This window comes from Sardina pilchardus, chromosome 14 (genome assembly GCF_963854185.1).
Source record: "Sardina pilchardus chromosome 14, fSarPil1.1, whole genome shotgun sequence".
Taxonomy (NCBI): Eukaryota; Metazoa; Chordata; class Actinopteri; order Clupeiformes; family Clupeidae; genus Sardina; species Sardina pilchardus.
In genome coordinates, this window is record NC_085007.1 from 32,755,295 (window position 1) to 32,763,507 (window position 8,213).

The window sequence follows — 8,213 nt, forward strand, 5'->3', positions numbered from 1 at the left end:
TGGGAGAATTAGAGAGAGTGATAGAGAAAGTGGGAATGACAAGTGAGCTATCCAGTTCAATGGAGAGACACACAGAGAAGAAGTTCCATTGAAGTTGCTGAAGTCAGTGAGAGAACACCAGCAAAGTTGATTACATTCTCTTTCTTTGAAAGCCGATTATGATGTCACAAAGCCAATGTTAAGTCTATGGCAAAATTAAGTTTAGTTTTTATTAATATTTCAAAAAGTAAAAGTCGTAGAAATATGAAAAGTAATAATAATAATAACTAGAAATGCAATTCCAAGGAATTACCAGTGCATGAAAATGCAAAAATAGATAGATAATGTAGATATGGTTACTAAGGTGTAGCTAGGGTAAACATGGTGGTTGCATAGTTTACAGAGATTTGATAGTGTGAAGGTAGACAGTTTAAAGATGAAACATTCCAGTTCTAACTTAATTAATGATTTCTATTCATGTTAAAATGTTGATTAGCTAACTTAGCTAATGATTTCTAGCAGTTACGCTAAAAATGCTAATTATGCTAGCAATGCTAACTTTACTAACAATGCTAACCAGGTTGATTAGCTAACTTAACCGATGATTTCTAGCAGTAATGCTAAAAATGCTAACTATGCTAACAATGCTAAATATGCTAGCAATGCTAACCAGGTTGATTAGCTAACTTAGTTGATGATTTTTTGCAGTTATGCTAAAAATGCTAACTATGCTAACCATGCTAACTAGCTAACTTGCTAGTGAGGACTTTTATTTTGAAACATTTGTTGCTAGGGTATCCATGGTGGCCACTATCAGGAAACAAGAAGTTACTGCAGTATAATCATGTTGGTTGCTATGGAAACGGTCATAAACACTTAATTTTAATGGTTGCTATTTTGGTTGCTAGGTACATGGAGGTTTCATGTAGTTGACTGGAGGCATAGTGGATGATAACTGACAGTTGGAATGGTTGAACAGTTCAATAGTTGAGTAGTTTCAATGGTTAAATGATTTAATAGTGTATTATTGCAGTGAGGACTTTTATTTTGAAACAGTTGTGGACAGAGGAAACAGTTAACAGGATATGTAGTCTTCTGAGAGACTGTAGCCTATGCTTAAAGCCAGAGAAACTGACAGTTGGTGCCCAGGTGGCCGGCCACCTGGCGTAAGATTCTAATTGCTGCCGTGATGTCATAATGAGCAATGTTAAGTCTATGGGGAAATAGCTCAATGTTAAATCTATGGGGAAATCGTTTTTTAATTCATAGTTTAAAAAGTATAAAAGTTACAAAGTTGAAAAATACAAAGCACACATGGCATAAGCAAGACCTACGCAACAAAGTTTGAATGAAGTTTCTACGTTAAACGGTTCAAGCTGAATTGCGCGCGTTAGAAGAAGAAAAATAAAGACTAGAGAATGTAATTCCAGGGAAATTACGAGTGCATGAAAATGCAAAAATGTATAGATACAGTAGATAATGTAGATATATTTATTAAGGTGTAGCTAGGGTAAACATGGTGGTTGCATAGTTTAAAGAAAGCTGATAGTGTGAAGGTAGACAGTTTAAAGCTTAAACATTACAGTTCTAACTGAACTAATGATTTCTAGCAGTTATGTTAAAAATGCTAACCAGGCTGATTAGCTAACTTAGCTAATCATTTCTAACAGTTATGCTAAAAATGCTAACTATGTTAACAATGCTAACAATGCTAACCAGGTTGATTAGCTAACTTAGCTAACCATTTCTAGCAGTTATGCTAAAAATGCTAACTATGCTAACAATGCTAACCATGCTAACTAGCTAACTTGCTAGTGAGGACTTTTATTTTGAAACATTTGTTGATGGGGTATCTATGGTGGCCACTATCAGGAATAAAGAAGTTACTGTAGTAAAATCATGTTGGTTGCTATGGAAACGGTCATAAACGCTTAATTTTAATGGTTGCTATGTTGGTTGCTAGGTACATGGTGGTTTCATGTAGTTGACTGGAGGCATAGTTGATGATAACTGACAGTTGGAATGGTTGAACAGTTAAATAGTTGAGTAGTTTCAATGGTTAAATGATTTAATAGTGTATTATTGCAGTGAGGACTTTTATTTTGAAACAGTTGTGGACAGAGGAAACAGTTTAACAGGATATGTGTAGTCTTCAGAGAGATTGTATGCTTAAAGCCTGAGAGAGAGAGAGAGAGCTGCTGCAGGTGGGGCTGGCCACCTGGCATAAGATTCTAATTGCCCTATTATGATGTCATAATCCAATGTTAAGTCTATGGGAGAAAAAATGGTTTAAAAAATTAATATAAATTCAACGATTAAGTTTTCAAAGTTGAAAAATACAAAACTGAAGTCACCTAAGTAAGACCTACGCAGCACAGTTTGAATGAAGTTTCTACGTTACACGGTTGAAGCTGAATTGAACGCACAAAAACGTTAGAGGAAAAATAAAAATAAGAACTAGAGAATGTAATTCCAGGGAAATTACGAGTGCATGAAAATGCAAAAATGTATAGATACAGTAGATAATGTAGATATAGTTACTAAGGTGTAGCTAGGGTAAACATGGTGGTTGCATAGTTTAAAGAAAGCTGATAGTGTGAAGGTAGACAGTTTAAAGCTTAAACATTACAGTTCTAACTGAACTAATGATTTCTAGCAGTTATGTTAAAAATGCTAACAATGCTAACTATGCTAACCAGGCTGATTAGCTAACTTAGCTAATCATTTCTAACAGTTATGCTAAAAACGCTAACTATGCTAACAATGCTAACTATGCTAACAATGCTAACCAGGTTGATTAGCTAACTTAGCTAACCATTTCTAGCAGTTATGCTAAAAATGCTAACTATGCTAACAATGCTAACCATGCTAACTAGCTAACTTGCTAGTGAGGACTTTTATTTTGAAACATTTGTTGATAGGGTATCTATGGTGGCCACTATCAGGAATAAAGAAGTTACTGTAGTAAAATCATGTTGGTTGCTATGGAAACGGTCATAAACGCTTAATTTTAATGGTTGCTATGTTGGTTGCTAGGTACATGGAGGTTTCATGTAGTTGACTGGAGGCATAGTTGATGATAACTGACAGTTGGAATGGTTGAACAGTTAAATAGTTGAGTAGTTTCAATGGTTAAATGATTTAATAGTGTATTATTGCAGTGAGGACTTTTATTTTGAAACAGTTGTGGACAGAGGAAACAGTTTAACAGGATATGTGTAGTCTTCAGAGAGATTGTATGCTTAAAGCCTGAGAGAGAGAGAGCTGCTGCAGGTGGGGCTGGCCACCTGGCATAAGATTCTAATTATTATGATGTCATAATCCAATGTTAAGTCTATGGGAGAAAAAATGTTTTAAAAAATTAATATAAATTCAACGATAAAGTTTTCAAAGTTGAAAAATACAAAGCTGAAGTCACCTAAGTAAGACCTACGCAGCGCAGTTTGAACGAAGTTTCTACGTTAAACGGTTGAAGCTGAATTGGACGCACAAAAACGTTAGAAGAAAAATAAAAATAAAAACTAGAGAATGTAATTCCAAGGAAATTACGAGTGCATGAAAATGCTAAAATTTACATATAAATCATGTAGATATGGTTACTAAGGTGTTGCTAGGGTAGACATGGTGGTTTCATGGTTTTTGAAAGTTGATAGTGCGAAGATAGACAGTTTAAAATTGAATTAGCTAACCTGATAACCAGATTAGCTAACAATGCTAACTATGCTAACGAGGTTGATTAGCTAACTTAGTTGATGATTTCTAGCAGTTATGTTAAAAATGCTAACTATGCTAACAATGCTAACTATACTAACAATGCTATCCAGGTTGATTAGCTAATTTAACTGATGATTTCTAGCAGTTATGCTAAAAATGCTAACTATGCTAACAATGCTAACCAGGTTGATTAGCTAACTTAGTTAATCATTTCTAGCAGTTATGCTAAAAATGCTAACTATGCTAACAATGCTAACTATGCTAACCATGCTAACTAGCTAACTTGCTAGTGAGGACTTTTATTTTGAAACATTTGTTGCTAGGGTATCCATGAAGGCCACTATCAGAAATAAAGAAGTTACTGTAGTATAATCATGTTGGTTGCTATGGAAACTGTCATAAACGCTTAATTTTGATGGTTGCTATGTTGGTTGCTAGGTATGTGGAGGTTTCATGTAGTTGACTGGAGGCACAGTTGATGATAACTGACAGTTGGAATGGTTGAACAGTTAAATAGTTGAGTATTTTCAATGGTTAAATGATTTAATAGTGTATTATTGCAGTGAGGACTTTTATTTTGAAACCGTTGTGGACAGAGGAAGTAGTGAAACAGGATCTGTAGTCTTAATGAGATTGTATGCTTAAAGCCTGAGAGAGAGAGAGAGAGCTGCTGCAGGTGGCCCTGGCCACCTGGCATAAGATTCTAATTGCCCTATTATGATGTCATAATCACAATGTTAAGTCTATGGGGGAAATTTTAATAGTTTTTATTTAATAGTTCAAAAAGTATAAAAGTTACAAAGTTGAAAAATACATAGCTGAAGTCACCTAAGTAAGACCTACGCAGCGCAGTTTGAATGAAGTTTCTACGTTAAACGGTTAAAGCTGAATTGGACGCACAAAAACGTTAGAAGATAAATAAAAATAATAAGAAGAAACAGGATAACAGTAGAGTGCATTTTCATGCACTCTAACTAGAAATGCAATTCCAAGGAATTACCAGTGCATGAAAATGCAGAAATAGATAGATAATGTAGATATGGTTACTAAGGTGTAGCTAGGGTAAACATGGTGGTTGCATAGTTTACAGAGAGTTGGTAGTGTGAAGGTAGACTGTTTAAAGATGAAACATTCCAGTTCTAACTTAACTAATGGTTTCTATTCATGTTAAAATGTTGATTAGCTAACTTAGCTAATGATTTCTAGCAGTTACGGTAAAAATGCTAATTATGCTAGCAATGCTAACTTTACTAACAATGCTAACCAGGCTGATTAGCTAACTTAACCGATGATTTCTAGCAGTAATGCTAAAAATGCTAACTATGCTAACAATGCTAAATTTGCCAACAATGCTAACCAGGTTGATTAGCTAACTTAGTTGATGATTTTTTGCAGTTATGTTAAAAATGCTAACTATGCTAACAATGTTAACTATGCTAACCATGCTAACTTGCTAGTGAGGACTTTTATTTTGAAACATTTGTTGCTAGGGTATCCATGGTGGCCACTATCAGGAAACAAGAAGTTACTGCAGTATAATCATGTTGGTTGCTATGGAAACGGTCATACACACTTAATTTTAATGGTTGCTATGTTGGTTGCTAGGTACATGGAGGTTTCATGTAGTTGACTGGAGGCATAGTGGATGATAACTGACATTTGGAATGGTTGAACAGTTCAATAGTTGAGTAGTTTCAATGGTTAAATGATTTAATAGTGTATTATTGCAGTGAGGACTTTTATTTTGAAACAGTTGTGGACAGAGGAAACAGTTTAACAGGATATGTGTAGTCTTCAGAGAGATTGTATGCTTAAAGCCTGAGAGAAACTGACAGTTGGTGCCCAGGTGGCTGACCAGCTGGGGTAACATTCTAATTGCTGCCGTGATGTCATAATGAGCAATGTTAAGTCTATGGGGGAAATGGTAATAGTTTTTAACTAATAGTTTAAAAAGTATAAAAGTTACAAAGTTGAAAAATACAAAGCACATATGGCATAAGCAAGACCTACGCAACAAAGTTTGAATGAAGTTTCTACGTTAAACGGTTGAAGCTGAATTGCGAGCGTTAGAAGAAGAAGTTTAACTAGAAATGCAATTCCAAGGAATTACCAGTGCATGAAAATGCAAAAATAGATAATGTAGATATGGTTACTAAGGTGTAGCTAGCGTAAACATGGTGGTTGCATAGTTTACAGAGAGTTGATAGTGTGAAGGTAGACAGTTTAAAGATGAAACATTCCAGTTCTAACTTAACTAATGATTTCTATTCATGTTAAAATGTTGATTAGCTAACTCAGCTAATGAATTCTAGCAGTTATGCTAAAATGCTAATTATGCTAGCAATGCTACTTTACTAACAATGCTAACCAGGTTGATTAGCTAACTTAACCGCTGATTTCAAGCAGTAATGCTAGAAATGCTAACTATGCTAACAATGCTAAATTTGCTAACAATGCTAACCAGGTTGATTAGCTAACTTAGTTGATGATTTTTTTGCAGTTATGCTAAAAATGCTAACTATGCTAACCATGCTAACTAGCGTACGCTAACCATGCTAACTAGCTAACTTGCTAGTGAGGACTTTTATTTTGAAACATTTGTTGCTAGGGTATCCATGGTGGCCACTATCAGGAACCAAGAAGTTACTGCAGTATAATCATGTTGGTTGCTATGGAAACGGTCATAAACACTTAATTTTAATGGTTGCTATGTTGGTTGCTAGGTACATGGAGGTTTCATGTAGTTGACTGGAGGCATAGTTGATGATAACTGACAGTTGGAATGGTTGAACAGTTAAATAGTTGAGTAGTTTCAATGGTTAAATGATTTAATAGTGTATTATTGCAGTGAGGACTTTTATTTTGAAACAGTTGTGGACATAGGAAACAGTTAACAGGATATGTAGTCTTCTAAGAGACTGTATGCTTAAAGCCAGAGAAACTGACAGTTGGTGCCCAGGTGGCCGGCCACCTGGCGTAAGATTCTAATTGCTGCCGTGATGTCATAATGAGCAATGTTAAGTCTATGGGGGAAATTGTAATAGTTTTTAACTAATAGTTTAAAAAGTATAAAAGTTACAAAGTTGAAAAATACAAAGCACACATTGCGTAAGTAAGACCTACGCGACATAGTTTGAATGGAGTTTCTACGTTAAGCGGTTGAAGCTGAATTGCGTGCGTTAGAAGAAGAATAATAAGAAGTTGAAGCCTAGGAAGAACAGTACAGTGCATTTTCATGCACTGTAACTAGAAATGCAATTCCAAGGAATTACCAGTGCATGAAAATGCAAAAATAGATAGATAATGTAGATATGGTTACTAAGGTGTAGCTAGGGTAAACATGGTGGTTGCATAGTTTACAGAGAGTTGATAGTGTGAAGGTAGACAGTTTAAAGATGAAACATTCCAGCTCTAACTTAACTAATGATTTCTATTCATGTTAAAATGTTGATTAGCTAACTTAGGTAATGATTTCTAGCAGTTACGCTAAAAATGCTAATTATGCTAGCAATGCTAACTTTATTAACAATGCTAACCAGGTTGATTAGCTAACTGAACCGATGATTTCTAGCAGTAATGCTAAAAATGCTAACTATGCTAACAATGCTAAATTTGCTAATAATGCTAACCAGGTTGATTAGCTAACTTAGTTGATGATTTTTTGCAGTTATGCTAAAATGCTACCTATGCTAACAATGCTAACTATGCTAACCATGCTAACTTGGTAACTTGCTAGTGAGGACTTTTATTTTGAAACATTTGTTGCTAGGGTATCCATGGTGGCCACTATCAAGAAACAAGAAGTTACTGCAGTATAATCATGTTGGTTGCTATGGAAACGGTCATAAACACTTAATTTTAATGGTTGCTATGTTGGTTGCTAGGTACATGGAGGTTTCATGTAGTTGACTGGAGGCATAGTGGATGATAACTGACAGTTGGAATGGTTGAACAGTTCAATAGTTGAGTAGTTTCAATGGTAAAATGATTTAATAGTGTATTATTGCGTTGAGGACTTTTATTTTGAAACAGTTGTGGACAGAGGAAACAGTTAACAGGATATGTAGTCTTCTGAGAGACTGTATGCTTAAAGCCAGAGAAACTGACAGTTGGTGCCCAGGTGGCCGGCCACCTGGCGTAAGATTCTAATTGCTGCCGTGATGTCATAATGAGCAATGTTAAGTCTATGGGGGAAATTGTAATAGTTTTTAACTAATAGTTTAAAAAGTATAAAAGTTACAAAGTTGAAAAATACAAAGCCCACATCGCGTGAGTAAGACCTACGCGACAAAATTTGAATGGAGTTTCTACGTTAAGCGGTTGAAGCTGAATTGCGTGCGTTAGAAGAAGAATAATAAGAAGAAGACCGAGGAAGAACAGTACAGTGCATTTTCATGCACTGTAATAACTAGAGAATGTAATTCCAAGGAAATTACGAGTGCATGAAAATGCAAAAATGTACAGATAAATCATGTAGATATGGTTACTAAGGTGTTGCTAGGGTAGACATGGTGGTTTCA